Here is a 21,819-nt window from a genome sequence, read left to right as displayed (position 1 = left end):
GGACATATCTTTGCAGCAAGTGTCTGTAAGGGAGGCAATAACTAATCTAATTTTTGTGCTAATAAGGTGATAGGAAGTGAATTGATTGCTACTTCTTCATTATATAAAATTATGACTTGTTTGAGAAGATAGCAGTTTGGGGTTTGGTGTACCATTTAAAAGTACTTTTTGCTGACAATACCTTGTGATATAGTTGGAAGGATTTACTTTTTAGAAACATTGTAAAATGAAAACCAGACAGCCACAAAAACATCTCTTCTCCTTCTCCCTGCCCTTATTTTAACGTGAAATAACAAATGTGTAACAGACTTCACCAACAGTTTACAGTCTTAACCACTTCCTCATTGAACCTGATCAAGTAGATACAGTTATGGCTGTATATGCAAGCCATATATATGGAGAATGAGTTATTCTTATGCAGAAGTCTGTCTCCTTTATTTTTTATAGATACATATATAATGTGTATTTATGAAAAAGTATTTATTTCCAAAGATATATACATTAAAAGTATATATTATTATCTACATTTGTATATATTACTAATAGTTAACTTTTAAGCAGGAAATCAACTTGACTCTACAGCACTTCATGATATGCCAACCTGCTTTTAATGATAGAAAAAAAATGCAGATTTCCACTCACATGTACAAATTAAGAGGGCTTCCCTGCATCTGGAAGAATTTATGCGACTGCTCTGAGAGTTGCAAGCGTGTCAAACAAATACTGTGCAGCAAGGGCACTAGTTCTCTTCAGGCACCTATGGACCACATTCAGTGCTAAGTCTGGAACTCTTTGATAGCTGCATTTTTTTCATAGAAACTATCTATTCACATGAATAATCAGTTTTCTTAGTGATATTCCTCTTTTATTTGTAGTAAGAACTCATCAGAAGAAAGCCCCTTTTTGTTTTAGCTGCTTTTTCAAATAGTTTCAAATTAGTTCATGACTCCACTCAGACTTAGTTCATCTGCAGGATGACAAAAAGCTTTCTTGATCACATGAACGTAATTTTCTGTTAATGAGAACTCTTGAGATTTCTAACATGAGCAGTGAAGTTACAGAAATGGTGCTTTTTTTAAGATTCATTTATTGAAATACTGCTAAATTAGGTCAGGCATGAAAGTTTGCGGCTCATATCTCTAGAAAGAACATAACTGTTATCATTCACTAGTAATAATGTATTTTAATAACATTCATGTTGAATCTCTAGGCATACCCATTTGCCTCTATTTAAAACTACTGTAGTATAAATGAAATACCAGTCCCATGTTTCAGATAAAGGTAAAAATTGAGTCCTGTGACTAAACTATGCTGGATGTGATTTAAAGAAAAGTTTCGCTACGCTATATAGAGCTATTAATAAAATTATTAAAAAATCAATAATGAGATTTATTCTGCTTCTTAATACTATTGATTTTTTTTTACTGAAAAGAGTAGATCATATTAAGCACCATATATTTTCTAGTTTCATTACTGAAAATGGTATTTTTCTGTCTTTGAATAGCCAATGCTCCAAAAAGAGTAGTAGAAAGATTTTTTTTTCAACATGTTACTTTCCTATCACAGTTTTGATTTTCATTTAGAGACCTGAAGAGTTCATATGGTGCATCTAGACATAATTTCTATTTCACATATCTTGCAAAAATTGTTCAACAAACTTATTTTTCTATAAATTAAATAATAAAAGTCTGCCATTATTTGCCCGTTATGCGATGAAGAGTTGAGTGCAAATAGACTGCATATAGCAGCTTTGTGATCATAACCACTGTTAATGGTAAACAGAAAAATTATGTTTTAAAAAAGCCAGCACTTATTTGTAATATGTAACCAGTGTTAGATTGATTTTCCTCTGGTAGGTTAATATTTAAAATAGGGTTTACATTTTCTTTGCCATCCACAGGGGTTTTTCCTCTGTCTTCAAGTGTAACAGAAGTTATTTTAATTAGTATTTCATTAGTATTATTAATCTAATCTTTATTATATAATTGCAGGATGGCTCCCAGGATGACTGATAAGAATTCAGGTGTAAAACTGATATCATTGGAGCAGAGATGGTTTGACTGCTGGAGTTTGAGCTGTCAAATTCCTCCATGGAGAAGTAGAGACTACTAGAAAATATTTTTCTGCTGCTAGAAAATTGTGGGAAATAATTTAAAAAGCAAAAAGAAATACCCTTGTTAGATAATTTCTGTTTCATATAAATTTTTAAACTCTAGATTAATTTAAGCTGTTTGTTATTTCAGGTTACAGAAGACTTGGTGATGGGGGAAGGCATGTGAAAGAGAAACCAACAAAAGGCTAAGGTCAGGTAGATCGAATTGTTAGACTTACTAAGAAAGAATGCTGAATTCCCTTATGCAAGTTGTTCCTCTAAAGTAAATTCTTCCTTCAATTTAGTTTTGTGGTGCTGCACTACTGGCCTAGACTCTAGACTAGAGACCAGTAGCATCAAGAAATCCAGTGGTAACTCTTGAAGGTTACTGAATTAGTGTCCTACATGAATATTTGGAGAATATATATCTTATATATAATAAACTCCTTTGTATCAACTCCTGTGTTTCTCAGAGTGAAAGCTGCAGCATCATTCAAAGCTAGTAGCTGGTACTGGATTTTGTAAAATCCAGCTGTAAAACCTGAAAGTTTAGTGCCAGAGCTTCAGGTGGCTGTCCTTGTACTAATCAAAGAACATTCTAGCAGACCTTGATACAAAATAGTAAACCTCTTACTACAGTTTTCTACTCATTAATGGTTTTCCCAGTTGGCAGTATGGGAATAAAGCTCTTATAAATGGATTGAGGGGGTGTGGGGAGAAATACAAGGAGAAAATAATTATAGGAATTAATGAAGAGAGGATGAAATTTATCAGTTTTAACATAGTTGACATGCTGAATAAATGTATTCAAGAAAACATGCTGTCTTCCAAGGGATAGGAGGAACAGAATATAACATAGAACCTGTAAAAACAGCTATTGAAATAATACTAATCAGGAAATGCTTGATAAATTTTAATATTCAATATATTGTCAACATTTGCGCTCATTTTAAGATGCTAAAATAAATTGCTAATGAATTTTCTGAACTTTCAAGGATTAGTTTCGTAAAGTTATGAACATGCTTCCATGAAATCTCTGAAAAATGCAGGAAGAGAGAAAATGAAAGCAGCAGCAGCAATCTTTGTTCTAAATTTGAAACCTGAAGAATTTAGTACTACCTGCCATTGTCCATACGTTTGCGCCAGCTGGTAGTATTCTTCAGGCTTGCACTATGATTCATAGGCAGAGCACACTCAAAAACTGTGTATGTCAAAGATACTGTTACTTCTCTTGTAGTTTCCTACTAAGAAACTAGGGGAAAGATAGCATATGTAATGTTACCTCTGTGTTATGCCAGGGGTGTCAACTGAACAAATTGATGATTTATTTCTGTGCTGAATTAGAACAGTGTTATCTCCACAAGTGTCTGCTACTTACACAAAGGCAGAAAGTGCTGGCAGCTATTCAGAACTTTTAAATTATGATTTACAAGAAAGTTACATAGAGTGCTTGGTTGAGAATTTCTTCACAGCTTTGTTCCCCAGTTTCCTGTGTTCAATATTCATCATATATCAACTTATTCTTCTTTACCAGTTATCATCTCCTAATAGTTCAGTTTGTGGGTATATCAGTAGGCAAGAACATTTGTCATTTTAGCTCCTTCTCTTAGTTTTAGTCATTTTTTCCTTTGTTTTCATCATTCAAGGTCTTACCAGAAAATGCTTTAAATCTGTTAAGGTCAACAACAGAAAATGAATATGTTGCATTTGAATATTTTTGGCTGAATGTAAAGTGACACTTATACCATAAGAAGACTGTAAGTGGTCTACATGCTATTCGATAATTATTAATGTAGAGCTGCAGTTCAGTGTTTACAAGTTGTAACTACCCAAATTAAATTACATCAATTAAATATATTTTAATTTAAGAAACTTTAAGATTTAAAAAAAATCACTCATACACTGCAAAAATAGGTCTCGCCATGATTAATGCAATGCTGTGTTTGTGAATGGATGAATAATTCATTATTCCATTAAATAAGTAGTCTGACTAAATATTCACAGATATTCTGTTACATGCAAATTAAGTAAATACCAATTGATCCTTGGGGTAATGTTACCAATATGGCTATGTTTTATAGTGTCTATGTGAGAAGATAAATTTGTGAGGAAAAGAGTAAGGTGAGGTCAAGCTGTGAAAAAGGCAATCAGAACCTCTGAGAGGGCAAATGAAATTGAATTTGAACATTCTCACATCCTGACAAAAAGGAAATATTTTCTCTTTTTGTTGATATTTCTTTTAAAATATCACAGTTGACTGAAAATGTGGTTGTTAATGGTACCTGAATATGATGGTAACAATGATGCTCTCCTCAAATCAACACATCAGCAGTTTAGAGTGTTATATGAGAAGCTCAAATGCCTTGGAATCAGCTGATTACTGAAATATCACTTGTTCAAATATCAGAAAGAAACCACATTATATGCACCCTTTGACTCTTTAGGAACTTTCTTATGTTGGCTAACTTCATTATTTTACGCAGACAATTTTTTTTCTCTTTTGTCCCTTAATGCAATTGTATGAACAGTAAAATTACATATGTACACAGTTTTTATGGTTTGCTTCTCGAGGTCCTATTTTGTTTGTCTATATACAACTGATAACGAATGACATAAGACACATTACCAAGCATAAAACCATTGCTTTTGACCTGAGAAAACTGGGGAAGGGAGGAATCTGGCTTTTTTTTTTTTCTTTCTTTTTTTCTTCTTTTTACACTAATACTAATTTAATATACAGTGCTCAGTATTCCTTAGTTATTCTACAGATAACAGCTGTGAAAATCCCAGATCACTCCTGGATGACCCAAAGAGGACAGGACACAGAAAATTGCATATTCCAGATCTTTTTAAACCAAAGCCTGAGGTTTTAGAGTGAAATGAAATGTGGCACCTTCGGTGAACTGCATGAGAAGTAAGGGGGGGAGGGCACAGCCTCCTGCTTTCTTTAGTATCTCCTTTTTATGACATATTTCTCCCACTGTAACAAGCATTTACATTTTGAGAAGCCAGAAGTCAAGTCGTTTTCTATAAACACATACTGGTAGGGAGGTGTGAACTCCTTTGACATCATTCTGATCCTGTTTGAATGTCAGTGGTTAAAAGTTCACTGCTACCATTCTGAATCCTTTAAGGAAAATTGAAGTCAAAGAGAAACAGACAGAAAAGTTCAAAGGGGGAAAAAAGGGGATGGGAGAATGAGGGGAAGCAGTAGAGAGCTCTTAAGTAAAACATGGTCAGTGGGAAGACTCAGGAAGAAGTGGGGAGGTAACAAGGTGGTAATACCTGACATTCTTAATTTTCAGTGGATACCTGCTATATAGGTTATCTTTCTATTCCTGTCTGTTCATGTAGGTCACCTCCTATGCTGGTTTACCTTCCCTGTGAGTAACATAGAGAAATTTTTGCCTCCCCAGGAAGTAGTGAAGTTTTCTCTTAAAGAGAATCTTTAAATAGTGGTTTTTATATATATTATATATGTATGCATATACATATACACATCTATATTATATGTATAGGTGTACAGAATCATTGAATCATTTAAGTTGGAAAAGACCCTAAAGGCCATCAAGTCCAACTGTTCACCTAACACTGCTAAGTCCACCACTAAACCATGTCCCTAAGTGCCACATGTACATGTCCTTAAATACCTCCATGGTAACACTTCCCTGGGCAGCCTGTTCCAGTGCTTGACAAGTCTTTTCAACAAAGAAATTTTTCCTAATACCCAGTCTAAACCTCACGTGGCACAACTTGGGCCTTTTCCTCTTATTCTGTCACTTGGTACTTGGGAAAAGAGAGTGACACCCACCTTACTGTAACCTCCTTTCAGGCAGTTACAGAGAGCAATAAGGTCTCCCCTCAGCCTCCTTCTCTCCAGGATAAACAACCCCACTTCCCTCAGCTGCTCCTCATAAGACTTGCATATATATGCATACATATATGTAATATATATATGTATATGCTATGTATTTTTAGTATGTACATATATATGCATATATATGTATAAAAAACCCCCAGATACTATTAATTAACTGTTGCCCTTTTAGAATGCTGAGTTATTGCCTAGGACTATTGCCCTGTTTCAGGGCCTTTTTTTTAAGACAATGTCTAGATAACAAATAACAGGCAGCAACTTCTATGTATGTATGTATGCTGGCAGTTTGCTAAAGAAAAGTTTGTACTTTGCAGACTTTATTCTGAAAACCATGCAAATGCAAGTCTAAAAAAACCTGCTGGAATCCACATACTATTTTATGATATAATACACTGGTATATATTTAGTGTGATAATTATGTTCGTTATGGTTCACAAGTTCTATAAATAATTTCTAGTACTACGGAGGTGATAGGTTTTACAAGCTTGAAAGAGACCATAACTTCTGCAAGCTAACAAAATAACGTCAATTTAAAATAAATAGTCTGTTACGTTTTGTTTTATTTTATTTTATAACAAAGAGTAGACCCCTACAATGGGTAAACCACTTTTCTATATACATTTCCAAGGCAGTATGTAGCTCTGAGAGTACCTAGTGAGGGTAACACTGCCAGCTCCTGGTTATCAAAATTATTTCTTCAGGTAAATTAGCAGAGAAGTGAAAAAATCTCTTGCAGTTCTGTGTTCCCTGTTTGGCACTAAGTGTAACAATTCTATTTACCATGGATTTTATGACTCCACCAAATAATCAGCAAAACTGAATTCTCAAATGCCTAAGTCAGGCTGAAACAAGGGGTCTTTCCAAGAGCTGAGCTCCTTCTGGTTGTTGGATATGCACTCAACTGTGTTTTCATCTACACTAGCAGCTAATTGGCTAACTGGAAACAACAAAAAAAATCCATCATGTCTCAAAGGCTTTTAGTCCAAAGAGTCATAATGCTCGATGGAGTGGTAAACTAGGGTATTAGGGTGATTTTATGCTTTCCATATTTCAGAGGGGAGTGGAGTTCTTTGGTTGACTGAAGAGACAAGACAACTCAAGCTGAAAAAAGAGATCTCAGTTGAGACAAAGTTGAGAACTTCAGCTACATGTCATTGGAACTGATCAAAACCCTGTCTTGTTTCAGCTTGGTTTAAAGAGAGTACAATGCCACCCAAAAGAAAGCAGTGTTGTACCTACAAAAACTATGGACGATTAAATCATGTTGCAATCAGCTGACTTACTATTTAGGTGGGAGACAGTAATGTTATTTTTCATTGTTTCCTGTAAAGTATGTGAACTGATCCATCGTTTCTCTAATTTCTTAAATTATTTTAGAGGTTGAGACTAGCATTTTAATTACATTCCTCATTTACCTAATTTAGTTAATTAAATATTAAAATATTACTGTGTCTGATACTGCAACAGTATGAAAGCGTTTAGAATCAAATATCACCTCATTAAAAGCAAGATTTAATTTTTCATACTCCTCCTATGTCTCACAGTAAGCAACAAAAATACTAGAGAATCAGTAACAACAAAAGGTATTGATTCAGGTTTTATTCACGTTTTCTTCCAGCACGTGGCAAATGCTACTGCATCATATAACACCAGAAGACAAGAAGTAAAGCAAATTTAGTTTCTTCATTTATTTAGCTCTGTCAGTCTAAAATAAATTATTTTCAGAAAAAAAAATAGCATTAGACAAAGTAGCTTAATACAGAAGCCTCAAGCTGACATTCACCAGTCCCTACCAGAAAGAAAGGTAATTCTAGCTATCTCTGCTTACTCTTGAAAGTTTGTGGCACCGTACAATGGCTACGTTTACTGTTAGAGCTTGTAATACTTCTCAGACTCCAAAAATGCCTTAGTAATCTTTGCATCTATACTAGAATTTCTAGACCTAGATGAGTTTGGCCTTTTGGGAAATTTGGCCCTGTAATTATGTTGCTTTCATGCGAGAGTGATTCTTGGAATCAATATATCCCCCCTCTGTCTAATGTTGTACATGACCCAAACTCTCTCTCTTCAGAGGCCTTCCTGTGAATGGTTTCTAGGTCTGCCTTTGCGCCATTGACAATTACTTTTCTGTCACTCATTTATTCTAAAACAAAGCCTAAAAATTAAATGTTCCTGTCTATGTAGAGACTCCTCAGGATTCTGGTGATGAACAGAAGTTTCTTTCATTTTCATTACTCTAGCACATAAAGCTGTTGAGGTTGACAACAGAAAGATAGAATTGGCTGGCAGGTTGGTTAGAGGAACCCTATGATACATACAGCAATGATTTTGTTAAATGTTATATAAAAAGTAGAGAAAGGCATGTAGCAGTGAAGATGAGATAATGATACACTTTCATATCAGTATGTCAATTTACTTAATTAAAAGAGAACAATTTTAAGTCGCTGGAAAAAATGATGGAGTATAGTAGCTGTAAAGTCTTTTTTCCTGTTTCTTAACTGAGACAGCATTGACTGGCCAGAAATAATACAGCACCATATATGCCAGATAGGTACAAGATTGCAGCTAACTGGAAAACTGCTTGTTCTGCAGCAGGAAAGCTAGATAATAAGCTATGTAGTGTGGTATGAATTTAGTTGCTTGAAAAATGAAAACCGGTTTGAGAACTCTGATAAACAGATTTCAGGATAGCAAATGAAGAAAAAATTATGGTAGCTGTCTAGATGTCTTGATTTAAACTTGGCTTATCTGGCAAAACTGGAACTGGCGTATTTGTATCATGATTTCACTCAATAAATGCATAACAAGAGTGTCATTAGGAAATAAGCATTTTGGAACAGAATAGTTCAGTGAGTCTGCAGAGAGAAGAATAAGCTCAGGTAGAAGAGTTAGTAATAGTTGCAAGTAACTTCTTACTGGCCAGTCTAAAGTCTGAAATATTTGCCTGTCTCATCATCTTGGAAGTGATATAGGACATAAAATCTACTGGGTTTTTATGTTGTGCTAACATTCAAGTATTAGGTAACGTACACGAAGACTTAAACAATAAATGCTGTCTTTTGATACTGGTTGTAGGGGGCTGAGGTTTTCTTCCCAAAAATAATTATCAAAAAAATACAACAGGCATAAAAGAAAGAGATTATTAATTTAAATTACATTTTCTAAATGTAATTCACAATAAACTGCTACTTAGAACACTAACGTGCCAGTTAAATATAACTTCTTATTGTAGAAAATCATAGAACCATAGACTGGTTTGGGTTGGAAGAGACATTAAAGATCACCTAGTTCCAACCCCCTGCCATGGGCAGGGACACCTTCCACTAGCCCAGGTTGCTCAAAGCCCCGTCCAACCTGGCCTTGAACACTGCCAGGGAGGGGGCAGCCACAGCTGCTCTGGGCAACCTGTGCCAGTGTCTCTCCATCCTTACAGTAAAGAATTTCTTCCTATGTCTTATCTAAATCTACTCTCTTTCAGCTTAAAACCATTATCCCTCATCTTCTCCCTACACTCCCTGATCAAGAGTCCCTCTCCATCTTTCCTGTAGCCCCCTTTAAGTACTGGAAGGCCGCTATAAGGTCTCCCTGGAGCTTTCTCCAGGCTGAACCCCCCCAACTCTCTCAGCCTGTCTTCATAGGGGAGGTACTGCAGGCCCCGATCATCTTTGTGGCCTCCTCTGGACCCACTCGAGCAGGTTCATGTCCTTCTGATGTTGTGGACCCCAGAGCTGGACACAGTGCTCCAGGTGGGGTCTCACGAGAGCGGAGTAGAGGGGAAGAATCCCCTCCCTTGACCAGAAGGTTGGCTTTCTGGGCTTCAAATGCACATTTCCAGGTCATTTTGCTTCTTGTCAACCAACACCCCCAAGTCCTTCTCTGCAGAGCTGCTCTCAATCCACTCATCGCCCAGCCTGTATTTGTGCTTGGGATTGCTTCAGTCCATGTGCAGGACCTTGCACTTGGCCTTGTTGAACATCATGAGGTTTGCACACACCCACCTCTCAAGCCTGGCAAGGTCCCTCTGAATGGCATCCCTTCCTTCCACAGCTTGGTGTCATTGGGAAACTTGCTGAGGGTGCACTCAGTCCCACTGTCCATGTCACCAGCAAAGATGTTAAACAGCGCTGGCCCCAACACCCACCCCTGAGGAACGCCTCTCATCACTGCTCTCCACTCGAACATTGAGCCGTTGACCAGAACTGTTTGAGTGCGACCATCCAGCCCCTTCCTTATCCACCGAGTGGTCCATCCATCAAGCCCATATCTCTCCAATTTGGAGACAAGGATGTCACGCAGAACAGTGTCAAATACTTTGCACAAGTCCAGGTAGGTGACATCAGCAGCTCTTCCCTTATCCATCAGCACTGTAACTGCATTGTAGAAGGCCACCAAATTTGTCAGGGCATGATTTGTCCTTAGTGATGCCCTGTTGGCTGTCACCAATCACCTCCTTATTTTCCATATGCCCCAGCATGGTTCCCAGGAGGATCTGCTCCATGATCTTGCCAGGCAGAGAGGTGAGTCTGACTGGCCTGTAGTTCCCCAGGTCTTCCTTTTTTCTCTTTTTAACAGTGAGGGTTATGTTTCTCCTTTTCCAGTCAATGAGAGCTTCACTGAACTGTCACAACTTCTCAAATATGATGGTAATCCCTTATATTAACCTGATGCCTACTTATTTAGCAATAAACAGAAGATCTAAAAGTAGTGAGAATGCCAGAAGAGTCTTTGCCGGTAAAATAAGAACTCATGCTCAGAATCCATAAAGCTTGAATTTAGTTAAGTGGTAATTTTCTGATAATATGCACATTTTACAGCATGTGTATGTCAGTGTCCTTATACATCTTAATTTTTATATAATTATACCTTAGTTCATTTAGCACAGGGATGCTTTGTGTATGGAATGAAATAGAATGATAAAATGTCACTGTAGAAAACATGCAATCTCAAGATTCACCTGCATAAATAATACTGGCAGCTTTGCTACTAGTCTACTTTCAACATCTTCCTTCCAAAAAATAGATGGCAATGTATTTCCCATATAGAAATACTCCATGCTACTATCTGAAAAACAAGACCAAAATCCCCAAACATCTACCTATTAAGCTCTGTCTATACAACTGTATGCCTTCCTCTGTTTCTTTTTACTAGCCGTTATTGTACTTCTACCTCTCAAGAGAAATTATCCCAAGGGTTAATTTCTTGCACCCTGAGTTTTAACTATTACTTGAACCATTGCACCAGTCTGAATTCTAAACCCAAATTTTGATGTTCTTTTAAAATAATCAAAATGCAGTGGATTTTCCTGTTTAGAGTCCTGTCTCCTGTCTCATAGGAGACACCGAAACTGGTACCAATTTAGGCTACAATTTCATGACCGGACCAGTGCATGTAAATTGCGTGTCAGCTTTGTTTGAATACCAAAGTCATCCACAGTCACGCATTGCTTGAATATGCATCACAAGGCAGTTTGATACAACATGGCTTTTTGATGGCAGAGGAGGCTATTCAGGAGCAAATGACAGTGATTTGTTCTGAAGGCCGCTGAAGTCCACATGTTGTGTGTACATATCACAGCCTCGGGATTAGACTCAGCTGTTGGATTCACTAGTGTCCCTGCTAGGCTGACATCTAAAATGTTTGCCTGCCCTACTGTCTACTAGTAAAATCCTTAAGTGCTTGAGTATTTTTCAGAAGGAAGATGAGAATAGTGAATACCCTGAAGCTTGGAGGATTCATATGGAAACAACCAAGTTCTAACTCTGTCTTCAATTGATATTTCACTATTAGTGCAAAGTCTAGCAGCTTCCATAAGTCCATTTCAGAATACTAATGCTACAGTACACTGGCAGGAGTCTGATATTTGGGCAGATATAAAATACACATTTCAAGCCTCCTAGAGATTAGGCAGGGATCTAAATCCTAAATTTGGACCTGTTTTTTCTCACGCCTTCTTAATGGCTCTGAATATTGGATGAATCTATATGAAGCTTCTCAGTTCTTTTTTGAGAGAGTACAATACCTGGCTTAGACCCAGCTTGGGGGCAATGCTCAGCACTCTTGACTCCTTGGTGGAAATGGGCACCTTTCTTATGTATCAACATGTCAGGCCTCCATTTCCATCCTGTGAATGCAAGTGGCTACCTACTGACTGGTTACTGTAGCAATCATTTCTAAGCATCTTGCAATCCCTGTGGATACCACAAAAGAAACTTGGTACTTATTTCATGACTGTGATTTCCGCTAGAGATGAGGGACCTAATGAATATACGCTCCCTGCCATTTAGTCTATGTTTTAGTAATCCATAAAAAGTCTGTATTTTTCAAAGGATATTTTGCATGCCATATTTTCTTTGTCTGTTCATGACCTTCTAATAACTGTTATGTGAAATTGCTGAGTACAAAACTGGAAATATTTCTTGTAACATTTAGTAGGACTGAGCAAATGCTTCACAAACATGAATAATTTAATAGCTTTTAATCTCTTTGCTCACAATTGTCTGCGAATATATTACCTTCCTCAAAATATAGTTTTTATTCTTTTTTTCTGCCAAGATGCAGCTCTACAGTGTAGTATAAGATGTAACTAAAGTATATTTACATTGATTTATCTGCTTGACGTTACTCCATTTGACTATGCAGAGCTAATTTTAAAAAGAGGCTATTAGAAAAAGTAATCTGGAAACAAGTCAGTGGTTGGAGGTATGAAAATGTTTGGTGACTTTGTGATATCAAGAAAATAATGAGTGGGCAGGTAGAAGGAAAATATCAATTGGAAATAAACGTTGTAGTAAACTGACTAGCCAATGTGCAGATATTTAAGATGGCAAGGAAAAAAGTAGTACTTGTAAAAAAGGCTATCCTACTCGTACAGAGGTTGTATGGTAATGTGGGATCCATGTAAACACTGGAAAAACAAATGTCCTAGAGCAACCTACAAGATCTGTCTCTTGTGAGAGCAAGGTAACACGGAAGATCTAGCTCAGGTATGTAGGCTGGACAGCGTATCTTGTCATATAGAGGGAAGGTAAAAAGTACTATTACAAGACTGATACTTAACGGAGATTGCAGTAAGAAGTCTCTCTTAGCACAACAGTACAGCAAGGATGGGGTGCCTCACAAATTATGAATTTCAGCTGCATCACAAAGTGTAAATTTTACTGGAGGGGGAAAATTGAAAAGTAGAGAGATCACAAGTGCAGCTTGTCTCTGAACTATGACAGAAGTTATGTTTAGAACTAGAAATAAATCTGAATTTGCCTTTGAATTTTATTTAGGTGACAAAGGTGATGAATGAATAGGAGCATGAAGGTGCATCCTCATCTCAGAATTTTATATTGATGGTTACTAAATCTAGGAGTGTTTTTCTCTAATATGAACAGAGTGCCTGTGCATACTGCCTCTATACTACAGACAAATGTAACCGAGAGGCAAAAGACAGTGGGTTTTTAACCCCTAGAGATTGTATTATTTGTTAAACACAATAGGAATTTAAATTATTTTCAAACTAAAAAAAGTATACTGACTGCATTAGGAGAATGTGTAGGTCTTGGGAGCTAGAGGAAGAATATACAGATTGTAATTACAGCATAATGAATGTAAAGTCATATTGTTTGAGACATTATATATAGATGAGGATTCAGTATAGTTAGGAATACCTATGTATTTGTGACCTTTCTCTGAAATACAGAGATGGTGCTTAGATGTGAAATTCAGAATGGTCTCCAGTAAGACACAGCTATTAATTTTTAAACTGATTAATTTAGGTTAGTATTGATGAAAGACTTCATAGGACTAAGTATAGAGATACCATGGGCAAGTATACTGTTTTATAAGTAGGTATCACTGTAAGCTTTTAAAGGTAGCCATTTTGTCAAGTTTTTCTATATATAAAATTATAATTAAGTAGAAAATATAAAAATAAAATTCAATATGTTATTCCATACATGGAACATGGTTTTTAGTCTTTGTAGTGAAATGTGCTGCACTAGAAGCACAGATATGATTAAAGAACCATAATCTTGAAGAAGAAATGGACAGAAGCATGCAGGCTGTTCTTCAGTATAAGAAGAATTGCAAAGAAAATGGCACCTATGGGTTTATCTAATAAATTGTTTCTTGTAAACTGTAGAAGGTAGGAATATGTAATCATCATCTGGGCAGTCCTTCGGGAAGATTACCTGGTTTTGCACAGACTGGAAACATCATTGGGAGTTTCAGCCTAAACATCAGAGTTTGGAAATTACAGGGAATGGAACAGGTTAGAGATTAGGCTTGGAGTTTAGATCACTTAGTAAAAACTGATATTCTGTGTTTATTTTGTGCCTATTGGGTGAATAAGTTAAGAAAAATACATTAATGACTTAAGATACCTGGTATTATCACAAAGACTGAAAGTCACTGCAAAATTAAAGCATGAAATGGACATTATGTTAAGTCATTCTCTGGGTATCAAGTGTAAATCAAATTGGATATACTTCCACTGAGAAGAGACAGTACATTCCTCATGTTTATGTGTTACATGCTCTTAAATTTGCTGATTAACGAAGAACTGGTCCCCTTTACTAAGTCTCAGCTGTAAATCTCAAAGGATTAATGTGCACATATAATGAACACTCACCATCATAACTGATTTATTATGGCGAATAATAACTGTAGTTACATAGCACTATTGCCTTTATTAAATGCATTTACTGAATATTGAACATCCACAAAAGTGACTCCTGAGAGAACTTTTCTAAACAAAAAAAAACGTAAACAAAATGGCCCCTTGGCTGTGCCAGCGGGATGTTTTAAAATGATAAAGTAATAATTTTTTGCAGTTTTCTGTACACTTTTTCTAGTGAAGTGATATATGCAAAATATAATAGATTTAAAGTTTTAGCAAACAATTGTTTTACTGTATAGACAAAATTTAAGAATAACAGATAATGTGTTTATAATACAGAACTCTACAATTAATTTGAGTGTTTAGAAAAATGATGAAAATTATTAACTCTGTAAAATTATTACTTCATTTACACTATGCCTCTTCGAGCATCTAGCATCCAAACAGATGTCTTGAATTAATTTGAGTAGACAGGAGTGATAAACTTTCAAAGCTCTGCTGACCTGTGGTAGCTATCACAAATTTCTGTACCTGATGATCTTATCCTTTTGCTTTTATGAATAATTTTATCTTTGGCTAAAGGTCAAAATTAGTCCGTTCAATAAGCAATTTAAAATTAAAAGCTGTAATAATGGTTCAGTAAAGTTCTGTCATTCTTCTGCATAAAGTGATTAAATATGTAATTTTATGATTAAATTTTCTACTTACTGGTCTTCATGTATTAAAGGAGTCTTAAAATACCCCATGCCATTGTCAGAATAGTGTATATAAGTACATTTTTACATAGATTTACTGATGCCTGTAAGTTCTGGGCTGTGTTTTGTTTTAAACATATTATTTTTCATGGGATTTACCTCAGAAGTCTTAACTGTGACTTAATAAAATACTTATTCTGAAGCAATATTTTTTTAAATAGAGGTGTTCATCTTTTCATGCATGTTGAACTAAGGTTTTTGAGTACTTCCAATAGAATAATCTACCCTGCAGGGTTTACTTTTATTATAGTGATTTATATCACGTAATTGTCTAAGCACTACTGTTACAAGATATGGATACAACAGTATCAACTCAAAGAAAAGATAAATTTACTCATAATAAACTACAATAAGAAAGCTAAAATATTTTTTTAAAAAATTTGTACAGTAAGAATTTTTTATTATAAATAAGGAACTGTATCTTATTGCTAGTAACACTCAGTGTATAAATCTTAAGGTAAAACCTGATTTCTAAATGGATAGAACAAAAAATTCTGACAGATTTGTTCATGAATACCTTTTTGAAGGGGAAGAATCAGGAACAAGAATCAGAAATTACAGTGAAAAATTAATCAAATTTGATTTAAACCTACCCAGTTTTGTTAGAGCATTGTGTAAAGGTTTTCCTTGAGTATGAACTCACATTTATTTCATTATTAAATACATACAGGTTTTATATTTGCTGAAGTTTGCCAAGGAAAGCTTAGTCCTTTCTGTGAGGGTCTGTGTGCAGGCAACAACTTGTGTTGTTAATCAAACAGTGCAACTCAGTTGTAAAGTACAACTTTACTTGGAGAGATAAGACCATAGAATCACAAAATAGTTTGGGTTGAAAGAGACATTAAAGATCACCTAGTTCCAACCCCCTGCCATGGGCAGGGACACCTTCCACTAGCCCAGGTTGCTCAAAGCCCCGTCCAACCTGGCCTTGAACACTGCCAGGGAGGGGGCAGCCACAGCTGCTCTGGGCAACCTCTGCCAGTGTCTCAAACACCACCACCATAGTGAAGAATTTCTTCCTTATATCTCATCTAAATCTTCCCTCTGTCAGCCTAAAACTATTAGTCCTTATCCTGGCCCTACACTCCCTGATGAAGAGTCCCTCCCCATCTTTCCTGTAGTCCCCTTTAAGTACTGGAAGGTCGCTTATAAAGTCTCCCTAGAGCCTTTGCTTCTTCAGGCTGAACAATACCAGTTCTCTCAAGATTAGGAATACTTCTTTAGCTTGGCTGCCCTTTTACGTATTCTACCTTGTTGAGATTGTTGAATGAACTGAATTTATTCCATATTTAATACGGAATTTAATTCCCTGGGAAAGTCAAACTGGAAGACAAAACTCCATGAACCTGGACAATGTAAATTATTTATATAAATACTATATTAGTAGAAGCTAAGATGAACTAAAAAAACCAATTCCGGGGCAGGGGAGTGGGGGAGAGAGGAAGGAAGGGTTGAGCTGTTTTATTAAAAAATAGTGATCAAGAATCACAAGTAATTGTTAGTGTTTTGTTAATCGTATGAACAGTTTCCTAAAGACAGAGATTTAGAGACAGTGAATGTCTCCAGAGAGAGCCTTTATTATTACAACTGCTTAAAAGAGAAAAATTAATACATGCAGGGACAAAAATAATCCTGAGTTTCCCATTATATGCTTCATTTTCTGAAAAGTTATTTTCTATCTTCGACCCAATAAAAGGTATTACAACTCCTGCTGTACACATAAGATTGCTTCAAGCCCAAAGTACCTGAATCTCCAGATTTTCTTGTTGGAATCCATTTAATCAATTGCTGAGATACAGCATACTAGTACATGCAAGTTTAAAGGTATAATATAAGCTTCAGTACAAGTTTACAAGGAAACACTTGGTCAGCCTCAAAAAAAGTCTTTGAGTTTCAGCTCGCTGTGCCTTTTCACTTGGCCTAAATCCCTTGATCTGCTCTTACCTGGGATGCTACAGAGAAGCACAACAGTGCACTTACTAGGAGAGCTGAGGCCACTGCATTTGAGGCATTTGCAGCTTTCTCTAGCCCAAAGACTTCAGGAAGAAAACTTGGTGTTTCCTATAGTAGCTGGAACATGAACAACAGGAACAGCAATACGTAAAAGAAACCTTTGTAACACTGACAATATACACAGTAAAAGCATTCAAAAGCATGGTACGGGTTAAAAGAAAGTATTGTATGTGGGAAGCTGGGGCAAAGAAACAAACCTATCAGGCCTAAACAATGACTCCTGCCAACTTTTTTCTTGTGTTCATATATTCACTTCTATTCAGGTTTCTTTGCTGTGCCCTTTACCGATGGTTGACTGCTTGGCATAAGCCCTGCCCGCAGATTCAAATCTGTGAGGGAGCAACACAGCCTCTCTGTCAGAAATCCTGCTCCTTCAATGCTCCAGGCAGGCCGTGAGTGAGTCTGATAGCTGCCCAAGCAGCGCAGGCACAGATTAATGATTACCTTGTCCAGTTTCTGGCCATTCTAACACAGCCCTGGGCGGCTGCTGGATGCCATCCAGTCAGCAGTTTTCCAGTCCAGGAAGCTGTGGGTAGCTGTGAAGAAGCACAAATCACAGCTATCTGTCCTTGGCCTGTGCAGTAACAGCCCATGGTCAAAAAACAGTCAAAGATAAACCCAGGGATTTGGCAGTTCTATTTACACTGGTATATGACATCTCTGCTGTTTATAAGGGCACTTGGCTAAACTTGCTGTACATTTTGGGGATCACAGCATGGTATTTTAGTCATATTAATGAGCCACGATTATGCTGTGTGAAGATCTACTGTACCAAAAAATTAAAAGCATATTACAGTGTCTGTTAATTAATATTATTCCAGCTACTAATTTAGTTGCTGTTTCATTGATATAATCTGCCCAAATTCTTAACTGATGAGGCGTAACAAATCCAACTCATTTGTTGTGACTGATGACATCAGGGGCTTTGTATTAGTAACAAATGTCAGCTATTAGATTTGAACCCCTGTCCTTCCATTTGAATTTTGTGGGAGGTTTTTTAAACTCAAGGCTTCAGTGGGGAAAGAAAAAACCCTCACAAAGTAATATGAAGATGGATGCATCCTGTACAGTTCTGCCCACTCTTTGCTTTTAATCTTCTTTATCACTGTGCTGTCAGAATATATTTAATATCATTTAAATTCTGATCTAAGAGAATTAGGTTAGTTCCGTATCCAGTGAATGACTTCATTGTTTTGGAACAGTGAAGTCTTTATCTTGTAGAATTAAGTTGCTGGCCCAGCACACCATTAGCTTCAGGTTATTAATGCAAATTTAAGTACAGTAGCACAGTATTTAATAAAGTGGGTCCTAGCCTTCTTCAGAATTCCTGGGACCTTGATGAAGGAAGCTGTCAAACAAAAAGAACCTGGTAGTCACTGGTAATGGCATATATTTAAGTTTACATGCTCCTACACAGCAAATCGGTTTGTCACTTACTGACTGCTGGATTGGGCAAAGATGGCTTTAGAGACAAGGTGGGGGTCAGCTGGCCCAACAATTCCTGGCATGTATCAGTGTGGTAAACAGATGGCTAATGGGCATGCACACATGGTTTCCTATACCCTCCCATAGGCAAGGGAGAGTCCATAGGTACAAGGACTTTGTTTGGAAGAGGCTTAAGCTTGTCCATCCATTTCCACTTTCTGCTCCTGCTAAGAGACATTCAAGTTCCCAACTGCAATGCTGTGGCTTATCTGAAGAACCGGGAAGAGGGCAGTGTTGCACAGCATATCAGTAATACCAGCACCATGACAGGGCAACAGAGGATGGGAATTAAAGGAAGATGGGTGGTTTAAGATTTACAGTCTTCTGTATAAGTCTTCACCTTAATCCTTGCTATTTTTTTGCCCACTTAATAGGATAGCTTTGGGTGTGGGGAAGAAATCTTCAAGAGTGACATAAACTGTAGTTTTGACCTGTGCCACATACAGCAATATGACATAGCTTTGGCAGAGATGATTTCTAAATCTGAAAATTACTCGAGTGCTAAAACAACAAAATAAAAGATGAAAAGGCTGCTGTATATCAGATTCAAAGTGTGTATTTTACACATGCCAGTAAGAAATATGAAAACATCAGTTGCACAAAACTGAGTTATCAGATCAATGCAGCTCAAAACCGAGAATCAAACATGACAGACTTATGGATGTACATTTTTTTTGTGGCTGAAGGAATCATTTCTAGGATAGAGAAACAGAATATAAACTAGTCATAGAATATATCAAGAATCTATGATCTCCAGAAGCATTTTTTTTGTATGCCTGTTTATCTGAGATGCTGGTTTAGAGTAAAATCGGAGATTATTGTGGTTGATTGACTAGAATCAGAATAGGCTTGAGCAATTACAAATTCCAGAAATACAAGATGTGAGATATTTGTACATACGTATTTTTTGGACATTCAGAGCATATCAAATACCAAATATAATTAGCTCTAAGGTCATGCATCAGTCTGGACATGACGATATTAGTGGTTTTCGTGAATACAAGGTCACAATATTTTAAGTAAATCATCTGACATCAAATGTAGTTTGACAGAACCCAGTAATATGGAACCCACAACTGCACTGAATGCTTGTCTAATTTTGCTGCTAATTAAAACTTACCCAATAATAATACTACTTATAAAATGACCTGCACTAACAGAAGTGAAATATGATAAAGCAGTTAGCTTGCTCTGACTGCTGCAAGTAATGCTAAACAGTCTAGATTTGATCCATGCTGATTTTGTAAACAGTTATTTTTGTTACTTACTGAGATTGGGGAAACAGACTTATTTCATGTAGATGCTCATTTTGCTGTTATTTTTTCTCAGTCCTGTCTCCAGAGATAGTTGTCTCAAATTGTACTGTGCTGTTGCTCTATGTGATGACATCTGAACAAAGTTTTCTCAGGCAAACAAACATAGCCAGGGCCCAAGAGTGAAATGATGATGAAAAAAGGCAGCAGCAGCCTCACACCAACCCCTGCACTGACAAGTTTGACCCGAAGATCAATACTAAGAAAAAGAACTACACAGAATATAGACACATCTCCAAACATCATTTCAGATAATTCCTGAAAGGAAGGACCTAGCAGCAAGTCTCCAGAGAAAAAACATTTTGGTCCTGCCTTGCTTCAGGAGGCAGGTTGCACGGACAGCTGAATCTCTGAAGGAAGGAGCAGCCTGCTATCCTGTACTAGGACTGGAGGCCTGTTGTGTCACTTCAAGCACTTGACATTCCAAAAGAAGTAAAAAGTACCATGAATATTGAATTATGAGCAACTGAAAGGACCAACTTTACTCCCCTAAATTCTGCAGTAATACCACAGTCATTTAAATCAGCTGTCTAGCAGATGTGATATCTGGAGTATGCTCTGTTAGAAGAAGCCTCATAAGCTTTGGGGTCTTTATGTACTCTTTTCTCCTGCATGACCCTGCAAGACCCAGCAAAAGTAGAAGGTTTGATGGTATGTGAGGAATCTAGAAGAATTTTTGTACACAAAGATGCCTTGGACTCCAAAGTCAGTTCTGATGACACATTTTGGAGAGCAGTCCTGTAATCACAGTTTAACAGATACAGCCAGCATCCGCCCTCTGAAGAGGACATAAGCTCTCTGCTAATCAGTTACTTGCAAGAGGATTCAGTAGCACATGGGAAAAGAGGAGATAAAAGATACTTACTCCAATGATAATTGTTGTTCTTTGAGAACGTTATGTTTAGAATGTATTCCAGAATCTCCCTAATTCATTAGGATGTAGGCAGTAAGGGAAACCTGGAAGATTTTGGCTTTCCAGACTTCTATATCTTTACATGGAAACAGAAACTGGCACAAGGTACTTATGTTGCTGTTCCAGGGTCTCCGAGCTTGCTCAGATGACAAATAGAGGTCCTGTATAGTAAAAATTATATTAGCAGCAAGATCTTCAACCACTATAGCTTTTCTAATGTAAGTGATGGTAAAAAATGTGGAGCATGAGGCAACATATTTTCAGGAGGGAAATGAGGTCCTAGAAATTATCTGCAATAGCTAAAGCAAACACATCAGTTATTCATTTACTATTAGGTGAAGGCAGTGATGCACCTACAAGCTTCATTCTGTACCTGACCAGTTACTACTGAAGGAATCCAAGTATAGAGAATAACCATGAATGGGTTTCAGATTTTATTTGCTTTGCCAGAGACATCCTGAATAGTAAAGACCTGATGCAGCAAATATCCTCTGAAGGGTGTACAAGGATTATGTTTGCATGATAGCCTGATATTAAAATAAGGATAAAAATAGAGAACAATAATAGCCACACCTTGGAAAAAAAAAAAATCTAGTGTGCCAAGTGTGTCTAAGCCTATATTTAGTGCTGAAACATTTGTTTCCTTATAGGTGTCTATGAATAAAAGAGGTATAACTTTGAGAATTACAATGTTAAGCTCTCCTAAGGAAATGACTAATTCCGTCATACATTCACAGAATCATCTAAATTGGAAAAGACCTTGTAG

General features: G+C 36.8%; 1 protein-coding gene across 3 annotated transcripts in view; it reads left to right on the top strand.

Moving 5' to 3' along the window:
* B3GALT1 (beta-1,3-galactosyltransferase 1) overlaps positions 1-21,819 on the top strand; it is a 200,151-nt gene that overhangs the window by 28,956 nt on the left and 149,376 nt on the right. The window contains exon 2 of one of the 3 annotated variants that reach the window (XM_026852547.1): positions 2,244-2,303. The exons of 1 other annotated variant lie outside the window; for it this stretch is intronic. The gene's annotated coding sequence lies outside the window, so the exon portion shown is untranslated. Of the gene's footprint in view, positions 1-2,243; positions 2,309-21,819 lie in introns of all 3 variants that reach the window. One more of the 3 variants, XM_026852548.1, reaches the window with a different exon arrangement.

The sequence above is a fragment of the Athene cunicularia genome (genome assembly GCF_003259725.1).
Source record: "Athene cunicularia isolate RWA chromosome 7 unlocalized genomic scaffold, athCun1 chr7_part1, whole genome shotgun sequence".
NCBI lineage: Eukaryota > Metazoa > Chordata > Aves > Strigiformes > Strigidae > Athene > Athene cunicularia.
Note: the sequence above shows the minus strand (reverse complement) of the source record. Positions and strands in the feature narration are given on the sequence as shown.